Source organism: Hyla sarda, chromosome 8 (assembly GCF_029499605.1).
Source record: "Hyla sarda isolate aHylSar1 chromosome 8, aHylSar1.hap1, whole genome shotgun sequence".
NCBI lineage: Eukaryota > Metazoa > Chordata > Amphibia > Anura > Hylidae > Hyla > Hyla sarda.
In genome coordinates, this window is record NC_079196.1 from 186,017,687 (window position 1) to 186,033,372 (window position 15,686).

Consider the following 15,686-nt stretch of genomic DNA (forward strand, 5'->3'; position numbering starts at 1 on the left):
ACTAGTGTCACAGGCGGGGATGCGCCCGCGGGTCACATCCCAATCTCCTCACCTGCCCCGTCCTCTGTCTGCTCAGTCCCGGCGCGCGCGGTCCCGCTCTCTAGGGCGCGCGCGTGTCGGCTCTCTAAGATTTAAAGGGCCAGTGCACCACTAATTGGTGCCTGGCCCAATCAGTGTAAATTAGCTTCCCTGCTCCATGTGTATTTAAACCCACTTCCCCTTCCTGTCCTTGGCGGATCTTGTTGCCTTGTGCCTAGTGAAAGCGTTTTGTATTTGCCCTTACCATTGTTTCCAGACCTTCTGCCGTTGCCCTTGACTATGAACCTTGCCGCCTGCCCTGACCTTCTGCTACGTCTGACCTCACCTCCGTCTAGTCCTCCTGTACCACGCCAGTCTCAGCAGTCAGTGAGGTTGAGCCGCTACCGGTGGACACAACCTGGTTGCTACCGCCGCACAAGACCATCCCGCTTTGCGGCGGGCTCTGGTGAAAACCAGTGGCAACTTAGAACCGGTCCTCCGGTACGGTCCACGCCAATCCCTCACTGACACAGAGGATCCACCACCAGCCTGCCAAATCCTGACACATATATACATTCACAACTGTGGATCACATGACCTGGGAAGGTCCTATACATTTATTATACCTAGACATTAAATAATATACATGTGAATACAATTATGAGGCGACCAAGGGGCAAGCCCTGCAGGAGAGCCCTGTGGAGATGGAGGAGCTCTAGCTGAGGGGACTTAACAAGGTCCTGTATTGGGACACCACAACTCCATATGCCCATTGCGTACATCCAGTGTACATGAGGACCCAATGTTACCGAGGGGTTATATACCAGTGGCGCAGCTAGGGTTGGTTTTACCTTGTGCGGTAGAAAACAGTGTCATTTCTTGACATATACAGTGGGGCAAAAAAAGTATTTAGTCAGTCACCAATTGTGCTAGTTCTCCCATTTAAAGGGGCACTTCGCTGCCCTGTGTCGGAAGCTTCGCACCCCAGCGTCTGGAAGTTTATTGTTCCGGACGCTGTGTGCGGGCTTCCTTGTTCAGGGCTGCCCCTCGTGACGTCACACCCGCCCCCTTCGTGACGTCACGCCCACCCCCTCAACGAAAGTCTATGGGAAGGGGGCGTGACGGCCATCGTGCCCCCTTGGCATAGACTTTCACTGAGGGGGAGATGGGAGAGGCCTATAATTTTCATCTTAGGTATACCTCAACTATGAGAGACAGAATGAGAAAAAAAAATCCAGAAAATCACATTGTCTGATTTTTAAAGAATTTATTTGCAAATGATGGTGGAAAATAAATATTTGGTCAATAACAAAAGTTCATCTCAATACTTTGTTATACACCCTTTGTTGGCAATGACAGAGGTCAAACGTTTTCTGTAAGTCTTCACAAGGATTTCACACACTGTTCCTGGTATTTTGGCCCATTCCCCCATGCCGATCTCCTCTAGAGCAGTGATGTTTTGGGTCTGTCGCTGGGCAACACGAACTTTCAACTCCCTCCAAAGGTTTTCTATGAGGTTGAGATCTGGAGACTGGCTAGGCCACTCAAGGACCTTGAAATACTTCTTACAAAGCCACTCCTTCGTTGCCCAGGTGGTGTCTTTGGGATCATTGTCATGCTGAAAGACCCAGCAACGTTTCATCTTCAATTCCCTTGCTGATGGAAGGAGGTATTCACTCAAAATCTCATGATACATGGCCCCATTCATTCTTTCCTTTACACGGATCAATAGTCCTGGTCCCTTTGCTGAAAAACAGCCCAAAAGCATGATGTTTTCACCCCCATGATTCACAGTAGGTATGGTGTTCTTTGCATGCAGCTCAGCATTCTTTCTCCTCCAAACACGACGAGTTGAGATTTTACCAAAAAGTTCTACTTTGGTTTCATCTGACCGTATGACATTCTCCCAATACTCTTCTGGATCATCACGTCTGGCACTGCATGATTTAAGTCCCTGGCGGTGTAGTGTGTTACTGATGGTAGCCTTTGTTACTTTGGTCCAAGCTCTCTGCAGGTCATTCACTAGGTTCCCCCCTTGTGGTTCTGGTATTTTTTGCTCACTGTTCTTGTGATCATTTTGACACCATGGGGTGAGATCTTGCGTGGAGCCCCAGATCGAGGGAGATTATCAGTGGTCTTGTATTTCTTCTATTTTCTAATAATCACTCCCACAGTTGATTTCTTCACACCAAGCTGCTTGCCTATTGCAGATTCAGTCTTCCCAGCCTGGTGCCGGTCTACAATGTTGTTTCTGGTGTCCTTCAACGGCCCTTTGCTCTTGGCCATAGTGGAGTTTAGAGTGTGACTGTTTGAGGTTGTGGATAGGTGTCTTTTATTCAAACAGGTGCCATTAATACAGGTAACAAGTGGAGGACAGAGGAGACTCTTAACCCCTTAAGGACATACGCCGTAAATGTACAGCGCTGCATAGTGTCACTTAGCGCACAGCACCGTGGCTGTCAGCAGCCGCAGACCCACCGGTAATGGCGGACATCAGCGATCGCGCTGATGTCTGCCATTTACCCCTCAGATGCCGTAATCAATACAGGGATCAGATCAGTCAAGATGACAGATGGAGGTCCCCTCACCTGCCTCCATCTGTCTCCCAGGGTCTTCTGCACTGATCTGCCTTTCAGCAGACCAGAGCAGAAGATTACCGATAATAGTGATCAGTGCTATGCCCTATGCATAGCACTGAACAGTATTAGCAATCTAATGATTGGTATAAGTAGTTCCCTATGGGCACTAAAAAAGTGTAAAATAAATGTAAAAAAAAGTTTTAAAAAAGTGAAAAAGCCCCTCCCCAATAAAGTTTTAAATCACCCCTTTTCCCCATATTAATACAAAAAGGGTAAAAAAAAAAAAGATAAATAATTAACATATTTGGTATTCGCACATACGTAAATGTCCGAAATATAAAATGTTAATTATCCTGTATGGAGAACAGTGTTAACGTTAAATTTTTTTTATATATATATATAAAAAGCTATTAAAAAGCCACATATATGCAAATGTGGAACCAAAACAAACTACAGATCATGGTGCAAAAAATGAGCCCTCACACATCCCTGAATACCAAAAAATAAGCAAGTTAGAGGTGGTCAAAATAGGGCAATTTTAAACATACTGATTTTGTAAAAAAAAGTTTGAAATTTTTTAACAAAATAAAATTGTCTGTGTCCTTAACCCCTTAACGACGCAGGACGTATATTTACGTCCTGCGCCGGCTCCCGCGATATGAAGCGGGATCGCGCCGCGATCCCGCATCATATCGCGTCGGTCCCAGCGCTAATCAACGGCCGGGACCCGCGGCTAATACCACACATCGCCGATCGCGGCGATGTGCGGTATTAACCCTTTAGAAGCGGCGGTCAAAGCTGACCGCCGCTTCTAAAGTGAAAGTGAAAGTGACCCGGCTGCTCAGTCGGGCTGTTCGGGACCGCCGCTGTGAAATCGCGGCGTCCCGAACAGCTTATCGGACACCGGGAGGGCTCTTACCTGCCTCCCCGGTGTCCGATCGACGAATGACTGCTCCGTGCCTGAGATCCAGGCAGGAGCAGTCAAGCGCCGATAATGCTGATCACAGGCGTGTTAATGCACACCAGTGATCAGCATAGGAGATCAGTGTGTGCAGTGTTATAGGTCCCTATGGGACCTATAACACTGCAAAAAAAATGTAAAAAAAAAGTGTTAATAAAGGTCATTTAACCCCTTCCCTAATAAAAGTTTGAATCACCCCCCTTTTCCCATAAAAAAATAAGTGTAACAGTGTAAAAAAAATAAAAAATAAACATATGTGGTATCGCCGCGTGCGTAAATGTCCGAACTATAAAAATATATCATTAATTAAGCCGTACGGTCAATGGCGTACGCGCCAAAAAATTCCAAAGTCCAAAAAAGCGTATTTTGGTCACTTTTTATACCATAAAAAATGAATAAAAAGTGATCAAAAAGTCCGATCAAAACAAAAATCATACCGATAAAAACTTCAGATCACGGCGCAAAAAATGAGTCCTCATACCACCCCATACGTGGAAAAATAAAAATGTTATAGGGGTCAGAAGATGACATTTTTAAACGTATAAATTTTCCTGCATGTAGTTATGATTTTTTCCAGAAGTGCGACAAAATCAAACCTATATAAGTAGGGTATCATTTTAACCGTATGGACCTACAGAATAATGATAAGGTGTAATTTTTACCGAAATATGCCCTGCGTAGAAACGAAAGCCCCCAAAAGTTACAAAATGGCGTTTTTTTTTTCGATTTTGTCGCACAATGATTTTTTTTCCCGTTTCGCCGTGCATTTTTGGGTAAAATGACTAATGTCACTGCAAAGTAGAATTGGGGACGCAAAAAATAAGCCATAATATGGATTTTTAGGTGGAAAATTGAAAGGGTTATGATTTTTAAAAGGGAAGGAGGAAAAAACGAAAGTGCAAAAACGGAAAAACCCTGAGTCCTTAAGGGGTTAAGGTCAAAATGGGCTGTGTCCTTAAGGGGTTAAAGAAGAAGTTACAGGTCTGTGAGAGCCAGAAATCTTGCTTGTTTGTAGGTGACTAAATACTTATTTTCCACCATAATTTACAAATAAATTCTTTAAAAATCCGACAATGTGATTTTATGGATTTTTTTTCTCACTATGTCTCCCATAGTTGAGGTATACTTATAATGATGGTATACCTATGATGATTATGTGGGAGAACTTGCACAATTGGTGGCTGACTAAATACTTTTTGCCCCACTGTGAATATATATATTAGTTTTGAAACACCACTTTTTACTAAATGCCTTTGTACAAATTAGAATATTTACTGAACGCCTTCGTACAAACTAGAATATGTAGTTAACACCTTAGTACAAACTAGAATACTTACTCAACGCCTTCGTACAAACTAGAATTTACTGCTAATCAAAAACCAAATGTCAATTGAAACTGGTTTAAAGTTGAGAAAACTAGTTTTAACAAAATTACTCAGTTCAAACTGTTTCCACTGAGGTCAAAGTTCACCTAGCTTACACGTGCAAAGTTCATTAATGTCACACGTGGTGCTTGAGAATGATTCTTATAGGTTGTACGATGTCACCTGACTTGTGCTGAGTTGGCCACGCTGCCTCCACATACCCGTGTACCCCTCAAAACTTTTGATATGCTGTTCATTTTGGCAAAACAATAGTTTTTCTAATATACTTCATAAAAAAAAAAAATCACATTTTAGTAAAGAAAACTGTCTTTGAAAATTGCGTCACTAGGGGTCCCCATACCTCCTGGAACACTGACAAGTCCTGCAGCAGCATCAGCTTGTCCACAAGTCATGGACAAGAGATGGCTGATGGACAAAGCTGCGGAAGGGACTAGCGTTCTGCTGTGCTTGCTAACTGCCTGTCACTTTGCCTGGGGGAGCGCGCAGCTCCAGGGAGCGAGCGTGCATAAATTTACAGCATCAGTGCTAGGAGCCTCTGAGGATCGCAGCACAAGATCAGGAACTCATAAAACTTTATGGAGCTTCAGCTTTACTTCAAGGGACACCATTATATTTTTCTGTAAATATTTCTTCTACACTACTGTTTTTTTCTTCTTATTCTTTCTTTTCTGTGGTTGCAAAGTTCGGCACAGGGAGAAAACAGTTGATCGGATGTGGGATGTCATTGACTTTGACTTCTGCAATATGCTGACAGCCAGAGGCGTCACGAGTTTAAAGCATTTGGGGCCTGTTCCCCAATCAAAAAGACAAGGCTGTCCAGGAATGCTGGAAGTTGTAGTTTTTAAACATCTGCTTGGGAAACACTGCCATACACCCAGCAATTTTTGCCTGTCATGTACATCATGGAAGGTTTTGCCGACCTGTGACGAACATGTACGTCATGCAGATACTGGCCACCACTGAACGTGTAGCGTTGCGCCTGGTAAGATGGTGGCTGATAGCCAACCATCTTGCCTTGGGAGCAGTGCCCCACCACCACGATCGTTGCACCGCGCTGGAGCCGACAGGGGGAAAAGAAAGAAGAGCCACAGGAGGTATGTATGCTGGAGGGGAGGAGGGTGGTGGAAATTGCTGCCTGCTATGGAGGAACTGTTGCCTACAATGGTAGAACTGCTGCCTCCTATGGGGAAACTGCTGCTTGCTATGAGGGAACTGCTGCCAACTATGGAGGAACTGCTGCCAACTACGAGGGAATGGTTGCCTACTATGAGGGGACCTCTGCTGCCTACCTTATGTGGGGGACTACTGCTGGATACCTAATGTGGGGGACATCTGCTAGATAACTTATGTGGGGGACTTCTGCTACTACCTAATGTGGGGAGCTATCTACTACCTATAAAATGTATAAAAAGTCCTTCCCTAATAAAAACTGAAATCACTCCCTTTTTTCCATAAAAAAAAAACAAAAAACTGTGACATGATGAGTATTGTAATTGGTATTGGTGAGTACTTAAAAAAAAAGTATTGGTACTCATACTCGGTCTTAACCACTTAAGGACCCAGGGTTTTTCCATTTTTGCATTTTTGTTTTTTCCTCCTTACCTTTAAAAATTCATAACTCTTTCAATTTTGCACCTAAACATCCATATGATGGCTTACATTTTGCATCACCAATTCTACTTTGCAATGAAATCAGTCATTTTACCCAAAAATCTATGGCGAAACGGAAAAGAAAACCATTATGAGATAAAATTGAAAAAAGAAACAACATTTTGTAACTTTTGGGGGCTTCCGTTTCTACACAGTACATTTTTCGGTAAAAATGACACCTTCTCTTTATTCTGTAGGTCCATACAATTAAAATGATATCATAGTTATGTAGGTTTGATTTTGTCGTACATAATCATAACTACATGCAATAAAATTTATACGTTTAAAATTATCATATTCTGACCCCTATAACTTTTAGATTTTTCTGCGTATGGGGCGGTATGAGAGCTCATTTTTTGCACCATGATTGGAAGTTTTTAGCGGTACCATTTTTGTATTGATCAGACTTTTTGATCGCTTTTTATTCATTTTTTCATTATATAAAAAGTGACCAAAAAGACACTATTTTGGACTTTTGGAATTTTTTGCACGTACCCTATTGACCATGCAGTTTAATTAATTATATATTTTTATAATTTGGACATTTTCGCATGCGGCGATACCACATATGTTTATTTTTATTAACACAGTTTTTTTTTCTAAATTTGAAAAGGGAAGGTAATTCAAACTTTTATTAGGGAAGGGGTTAAATGATCTTTATTCACTTTTTTTCCCACTTTTTTTTTGCAATGTTATAGCTCCAATAGGGGGCTATAACACTGCACACACTGATCTTTCACATCGTTCAATGGTTTCTCATAGGAAACCATTGATCGATGATTCTGCCGCTTGACTGTTCATGCCTGGATCTCAGGCACTGAGCAGTCATTCGGCGATCGGACGCCAGGAGGCAGGTAAGGGGACCCTCCTGCTGTGTCTCAGGATGGCACGATTTCACCTCGGTGATCCCGAACAGCCCCCTGAGCTAGCCGGCAACGTTTTAGTTTCACTTTAGATGCGGCGATCAACTTTGAACCCAAAGGGTTAATAGCGCGCGGCACCACGTTATAGAACGGGAGCAGACTCATGACGTACTGGTACGTCATGGGTCCTTAACAGGTAAAAAAAAATGGTATCGGGACATCACTAATAGCTAGATTTATTTGGCATGACTACCTCTCTTACAAGTAGAAAATTTCAAATCTAGAAAAATGCAAAAAATAAATAAATAAAAAAAACACTGCATGTATCAACAAAATTTACTACTAATATAAAGTACAATTTGTCACACAAAAAAACAACCTCAAGCAAAAAAAGACAAAAAAACCTGTCAATTCAAGTTTTCACAAAGGCATAAATTCTAGTCTGTACAAAGGGGTTCAGTAAATATTCTAGTTTGTACAAAGGCGTTCAGTAAATATTCTATTTTGTACAAAGGCATTTAGTAAAAACTGGTGTTTCAACAAAGGCATTCAGTAAAAACTGGTTTTAACTAGGAAAAAGAAGTCAATTCTAGTTTTCAAAAAGACGTTCAGTCAAAACTAGTTTTCACTGTGGAAAAGCAGTTTTAACTAAAAACTAGTTTTAATCTGTAACATATATATATATATATATATATATATATATATATATATATATATATCTTATATATATATATATATATATATATATAAATAGAAAAAATCTGCAGCACCACTCAGCCCAGTCCATAAGTGGTGCCAGCGCTTCAACCTGATCAGGGTTCCTTGTAGTATAGAAAATCCAACAAGCGCAGCACTCAAATTAAATAAAGTGCATTTATTTGTTCATGTCTCAATACAGCAATGTTTCTGCCCCTATGGAGCCATCTTCAAGCCTGTGATACACACAATCTAAGGGGTTTAAATACCCAGTTCTAGTGCAACATTACACATCACATGATTCACATCAATCAATCATGTGAATCATGTGATGTATAATGTTGCACTAGAACTGCGTATTTTAACCCCTTAGATTGTGTATATCACAGGCTTGAAAATGGCTCCATAGGGGCAGAAACGTTGCTGTATTGAGACATGAACAAATAAATGCACTTTATTTAATTTGAGTGCTGCGCTTGTTGGACTTTCTATATATATATATATATATATATATATATATATATATAATCTACACACTTACACACACATGGCAGCTTCACTATAAGGGTGTGTTCACACGCTAGTATTTAGCAACGGATTTCCCGCTGCGGGAAACCCACTGCAAGTTACGCTACCATTCATTTGAATGGGTCCGCGGACAGTCCGCAAATCTGACACTATTGCGGACTGTCTGTGGACCCATTTAAATCAATGGTAGCGTAACTCACAGCAGGATTCCCGCTGCAGGCAACCCGCTGCTAATAGTGTGTGAACGCACCCTAAAGCAGCATGTAAAATTCAGGCCTGATATTACTTGGATTACTAGGGTGACCATTCACGATGTACAGTAGGTAGACCAAATTTCTTGCACTGCTCCCCTTGTTCTCATATACCTTGTTTTGTACCTTTTTTCTGCATGGAAATTCTGCTGTGTGAACATAGCCTTTCGAACATCCCATACGTACATTCTGCAGCAACAGAGTCCCATTGATTTCAGTGGAATTCTGCTGCACTGTTCACATGGTGGAAATCCTGATTCTGGCGATTTTGCTCGGAAATGCATTGTCGTCTATTGAATTGCACATATCCGAATTGTCCTAGCGCCCACCGGACATGCTGGGGAGAGAGAGTATATGTGTGTGGGTTTTTTTTTTTTTTTGTCTTTTTTTAAAGCATCGCTGTCATTAAATGCTATTGTCAACTAATATTCTAAGTTCTTTTCTATGTCCCAATTTTACCAAGTGTCTTCTCAGTTGTTAAAGGGGTTATCCAGGAAAAAACTTTTTTATAGTTATCAACTGGCTTCAGAAAGTTAAACAGATTTGTAAATTACTTCTATTAAAAAATCTTAATCCTTTCAGTACTTATGAGCTTCTGAAGTTAAGGTTGTTCTTTTCTGTCTAAATCCTCTCTGATGACACCTGTCTCAGGAAACGCCCAGTTTAGAAGAGGTTTGCTATGAGGATTTGCTTCTAAACTGGGCGGTTCCCGAGACAGGTGTCATCAGAGAGGATTTAGACAGAAAAGAACAACCTTAACTTCAGAAGCTCATAAGTACTGAAAGGATTAAGACTTTTTAATAGAAGTCATTTACAAATCTGTTTAACTTTCTGGCACCAGTTGATATATATAAAACAGTTTTTTCCTGGAATACCCCTTTAAGTAACCTTGGCATGCAATTTCTCTTCCCAAGTGGCATTAATAAAGGCTTGAAGATGGCAAGAACAGTGAAAACATACCTTAGATTACAAACATAGAGAAACAGAAACATAGCCGCACATTCACCATTTGTATTTTGATCTATTTGCTTCTCAGCATAATTTCAAAAACTAACAGATTGTTAGTTTACATTTTTATCAAAAAGTACAATCCCACTCGCCGGGCACTACGCCAGTGTTAGGTTGGGGACCCACTCTGACTAGGTGGCCTTGAGGTGGTGAGTGGGCTTGTACTTTTTGATCAAAATGTATACTAACAACCTGTTATGCTGAGAAGCAAGGAAATCAAAACACAAATGGTAGATGTGCAGCTGTGTTTCTGTTTCTCTATTTTTGTTTCATACCTTGGATTTTGTTCGTACAAGCTACGGAACAGAGAAGAGCTTGCCGATTATCACTTACATGCTGTCTAACCTCTTAAAGGGGTACTCTGCCCATAGACATCTTATCCCCTATCCAAAGGATAGGTGATAAGATGTCAGATCGCCGGGGTCCCGCTGCTGGGGACCCCAGGGATCGCTGCTGCAGCACCCCGCTATCATTACTGCGCAGAGCGAGATCGCTCTGCACGTAATGATGGGCAATACAGGGGCCGGAGCATAGTTACGTCACGGGTCCGCCCCTCGTGACGTCACGGCCCGCCCCCGTCAATACAATCTTGGGAAGTCTATGGGAAGTCACAAGTCTACGGTCGTCACGCCCCCTGCCATAGACTTGCATTAACCCCTTAAGGACCAAGGACGTACCGGTACGTCCTTGGTCCTGCTCTTCTGATATAACGCGGGGTTACACAGTAACCCTGCGTCATATCACGGCGGGCCCGGCGTCATAGTGAAGCCGGGACCCGCCTCTATTAACCCTTTAGCCGCGCGCTCAGAGCTGAGCTGCGCGGCTAAAAGTGAAAGTGAAAGTTCCCGGCTAGCTCAGTCGGGCTGTTCGGGATAGCCGCGGCTAATCGCGGCACCCCGAACAGCTGACAGGACAGCGGGAGGGCCCCTTCCTGCCTCCTCGCTGTCCGATCGCCGAATGACTGCTCAGTGCCTGAGATCCAGGCATGAGCAGTCATGCGGCAGAATCGTTGATCACTGGTTTCTTATGAGAAACCAGTGATCAACATAGAAGATCAGTGTGTGCAGTGTTATAGGTCCCTATGGGACCAATAACACTGCAAAAAAAAAAGTTTAAAAAAAAGTGAATAAAGATCATTTAACCCCTCCCCTATTAAAAGTTTGAATCACCCCCCTTTTCCAATAAAAAAAAACACAGTGTAAATGAAAATAAACATATATGGTATCACCGCGTGCGGAAATGTCTGAATTATAAAAATATATCATTAATTAAACCGCTCGGTCAATGGCGTGCGCGCAAAAAAATTCCAAAGTCCAAAATAGTGCATTTTTAATAGTGCGATCAATAAGTCCTATCAATGCAAAAATGGTACCGTTAAAAACTTCAGATCACGGCGCAAAAAATGAGCCCTCATACCGCCCCATACACGGAAAAATAAAAAAGTTATAGGGGTCAGAAGATGACAATTTTAAACGTATTAATTTTCCTGCATGTAGTTATGATTTTTTCCAGAAGTCCGACAAAATCAAACCTATATAAGTAGGGTATCATTTTAATCGTATGGACCTACAGAATACATATCAGGTGTCATTTTTACCGAAAAATTTACTACGTAGAAACGGAAGCCCCCAAAAGTTACAAAACAGCGTTTTTTTTTCAATTTTGTTGCACAATGATTTTTTTTCCCGCTTCACCGTAGATTTTTGGGCAAAATGACTGACGTCATTACAAAGTAGAATTGGTGGCGCAAAAAATAAGCAATCATATGGATTTGTAGGTGCAAATTTGAAAGAGTTGTGATTTTTTAAAGGCAAGGAGCAAAAAACGAAAATGCAAAAACGGAAAAAACCCCAGTCCTTAAGGGGTTAAGGGGATGGGCAATGATGTCATGAGGGGCGGAGCCATGACGTCACGCTGCTCCGGCCCCTGTATCGCCCGTCATTACGCACAGAGCGAACTCACTCTGTGCAGTAATGATGGCGGGGTGCCGCAGCGGCGATTCCCGGGGTCCCCAGCAGCGGGACTGCGGCGATATAACATCTTATCCCCTATCCTTTGGATAGGGGATTAGATGCCAAGGGCGGAGTACACCTTTAAGGACGCAGGGCCTACCTGTACGCCATACGCCTGGTCCCGGTGTTTAAAACGGGGTCACACCATGACCCCGCATCACACCGGGTCAGTCCCGGACGCTATTCATAGCCGCGACCCTGGGCTAACAGCGCGCTGCACCTATCGTTATGAAGGGCTATTAACCCTTCAGATGCGGCGATCAAAGTTGACCGCCGCGTCTGAAAGTGAAAGTAAACGCTTCCCGGCAGCTCAGTCGGCTGATCGGACATTGCGATAAAATCGCGATGTCCCGATCAGCTAGAACGCGAGCGGAGGCCCCTTACCTGTCTCCGCCGCATCCGATCGGGGTTTGATTACTCCAAGCCTGAGCTACAGGCTTGAGCAATCGAGCCCCTATCTCGCTGATCCATGCAAAGCTATGGCTTTGCAGGGATCAGCATAAGAGATCAGTGTGTGCAGTATAGCACTGCAAAAAAAAAGTGGAAAAAAAAAAAAAGTTAACAAAGGTCATTTAACCCCTTCCCTAATAAAAGTTTGAATCACCCCCCTTTTCCCATAAAAAAAACTGTGTAAATAAAAATAAACATATATGGTATCACCACGTGCAGAAATGTCCGATCTATAAAAATATATTGTTAATTAAATCGCACGGTCAATGGCGTATGCGCAAAAAAATTCAAAAGTCCAATATAGCGTATTTTTGGTCACTTTTTATATAATGAAAAAATGAATAAAAAGCGATCAAAAAGTATGATCAATACAAAAATTGTACCGATGAAAACTTCAGAACACGGCGCAAAAAATGAGTCCTCATACTGGCCCGTACGCAGAAAAATAAAAAAGTTATAGGGGTTAGAACATGAGAATTTTTAACATATAAATTTTCCTGCATGTAGTTATGATTTTTTTCCGAAGTACGACAATATCCAACCTATATAAGTAGGGTATCATTTTAACCGAATGGACAAACAGAATAAAAATAAGGTGTTATTTTTACCGAAAATTGCACTGCGTAGAAACGGAAGCCCCCAAAAGTTACAAAATGAAATTTTTTCTTAAATTTTGTCGCACAATGAACTTTTTTCTGTTTGGCTGTGGATTTTTGGGTAAAATGACTAATGTCACCGCAAAGTAGAATTGGTGGCGCAAAAAAGAAGCCATCATATGGAATTTTATGTGCAAAATTGAAAGCGTTATGATTTTTAGAAGGTGATGAGGAAAAAATGAAAATGCAAAAACAGAAAAATCCTGCGTCCTTAAGGGGCTAAACCACAAGTCACCGGGACTGTCCCTGATGGCTTCTGCTTTCCTTATACTGCAGGTCAATGCGATTAAAATGATACCCATGGTGAGTAAAGTTTTTTTGTTTGTTTTTTTTAACCTCTTTTTCAACCTGATAAAATATTTTTTGAGTTTTTCTCAGTCCTCCAGCTGTCATGACCGTTACCAAAGGAATGAATGCTCTAGTCTCACTGTCCTCTATAGGCCCCGTTCACACTACAGAATTCTCACGGCTGAATTCCTTGATTGGTGATTCCGTTTGGCGGCCGCCGCCGAGGATACTTCGGCGCTAGGGCCGCAGGGCACTGAGCCGTCACCATTGACGGCTATGCAGTGCTCGCAGAATCCGCGCAAAGAATGAATATGCTCTTTCTTTGCGCGGAACAATTTCAGCATCGGAATTGTCCGCCGCGGAAATTCCGCACACTAATGTTTAGTACACACCACGGAATTCCGCTCGCGGAGTTCCGCCCGTGGAATTCCCGCGAGAATTCCGTAGTGTGAAGGCACCCATAAAGTCTTTTTAGCAGAATTGATGGCTCAGGAATTGCTGACAGACTCTTTTCAAACCTCATTTGCCACTTTTCTGCTCGAGCCTCTGTCCGATCTAAATCCTTTAGGTTAATTGCTTTTACACAAATAAGTGTCATCTGCAAAAAGGACACAATGCCCCATGCAAGTGTACACGAATAATACTGCATTCTGGCTTTAGACATAGTAAATATCAGTTTAAGCAGCAGAATTTATTGCCATTTGATTAGCTATAACTATGGCTAGGGATGACTGTCAGCTATTCCATGTTCTGGTTATGATAGTTTTGTGACTTATTCATTCTGGAAGCAAATATAAGCATCTTGTGCAGCATTAAGCCACAAATGATGCCCCAGAGTATTTTACATTCTTTATAGCAGACAATGGAGCTGTTAGAGAAGCACTGGTCACCCTCAGGGACCTGCACAAAGATCTTTGCGGGATGGAGGAGACCACATTCACTTGTGTACAGTCCATCATTTTATCTTTTCGTTCACCGGCCATGAACCTTAGTCATCCCGTTTCCATGACGACCTGACAGAAGCATTTCTATTTAGCGCCTCCAACCTCACATAAAAGCATCTGTAAGCTCTGCAATATTAAATGCTGGCAAAGCCTCTAAAGAGGAATCTTCAAGAAAAAAAATTCTGTAGAGATCGTCCTTAGAAAATACCAAAATAATTTATTTATATAAAAAGGGGAAAACATTTTTCAACTAATATTATTTTCTCGAATATTTTTTTGGGGCAGTGCTCAGGGTAGAGCTCAGGTACCAATGACATTTTTTTTTGTATAGAAGTTGTATTGAAGGGATTGAGGTGGTAACTAACATAAGTGGGTGAAAATAGGGAGCTTGGGCCAGGGCCGGACTTGGTGGGAAAATCAGCCCTGGAAAAAATTACATACCAGTCCCATAGTGTTGCGTCATTATACCAGCACGTCGTCATTTTCTTGTTCATAAAAGGTAAAATCATGCATTTGAAAGCATATTTGAAGAGGTGCAGTATAGTCCCCCACATTAGGTGCAGTATAGTCCCTCACATTAGGTGCAGTATAGTCCCCCCAACATTAGGTGCAGTATAGTTCCCCACATTAAGTGCAGTATAGTTCCCCACATTAGGTTGGCAGTATAGTTCCCCAACATTAGGTGCAGTATAGTCCCCCCAACATTAGGTGCAGTATAGTTCCCCCACATTAGGTGCAGTATAGTTCCCCACATTAGGTTGGCAGTATAGTTCCCCCACATTAGGTGCAGTATAGCTCCCCCACATTAGGTGCAGTATAGTCCCCCACATTAGGTGCAGTATAGCTCCCCCACATTAGGTGCAGTATGGTCCCCCACATTAGGTGCAGTATAGTTCCCCACATTATGTGCAGTATAGTTCCCCCACATTAGGTGCAGTATAGTCCCCCCACATTAGGTTGGCAGTATAGTCCCTCACATTAGGTGCAGTATAGTCCCCCCAACATTAGGTGCAGTATAGTTCCCCACATTAGGTGCAGTATAGTTCCCCACATTAGGTTGGCAGTATAGTTCCCCAACATTAGGTGCAGTATAGTCCCCCCAACATTAGGTGCAGTATAGTTCCCCCACATTAGGTGCAGTATAGTTCCCCACATTAGGTTGGCAGTATAGTTCCCCCACATTAGGTGCAGTATAGCTCCCACATTAGGTGCAGTATAGTCCCCCACATTAGGTGCAGTATAGCTCCCCCACATTAGGTGCAGTATGGTCCCCCACATTAGGTGCAGTATAGTTCCCCACATTATGTGCAGTATAGTTCCCCCACATTAGGTGCAGTATAGTCCCCCCACATTAGGTGCAGTATAGTCCCCCACATTAGGTGCAGTATAGTTCCCCA

General features: G+C 42.4%; 1 protein-coding gene across 3 annotated transcripts in view; it reads left to right on the top strand.

The window, feature by feature from the left end:
- Window positions 1-15,686, top strand: part of LOC130285476 (parvalbumin beta-like) — a 179,185-nt gene that overhangs the window by 9,511 nt on the left and 153,988 nt on the right. The window contains exon 1 of one of the 3 annotated variants that reach the window (XM_056536920.1): window positions 10,047-10,088. The exons of the other annotated variants lie outside the window; for them this stretch is intronic. The gene's annotated coding sequence lies outside the window, so the exon portion shown is untranslated. Of the gene's footprint in view, window positions 1-10,046; window positions 10,089-15,686 lie in introns of those variants that run through there. 3 annotated transcript variants of the gene reach the window in all.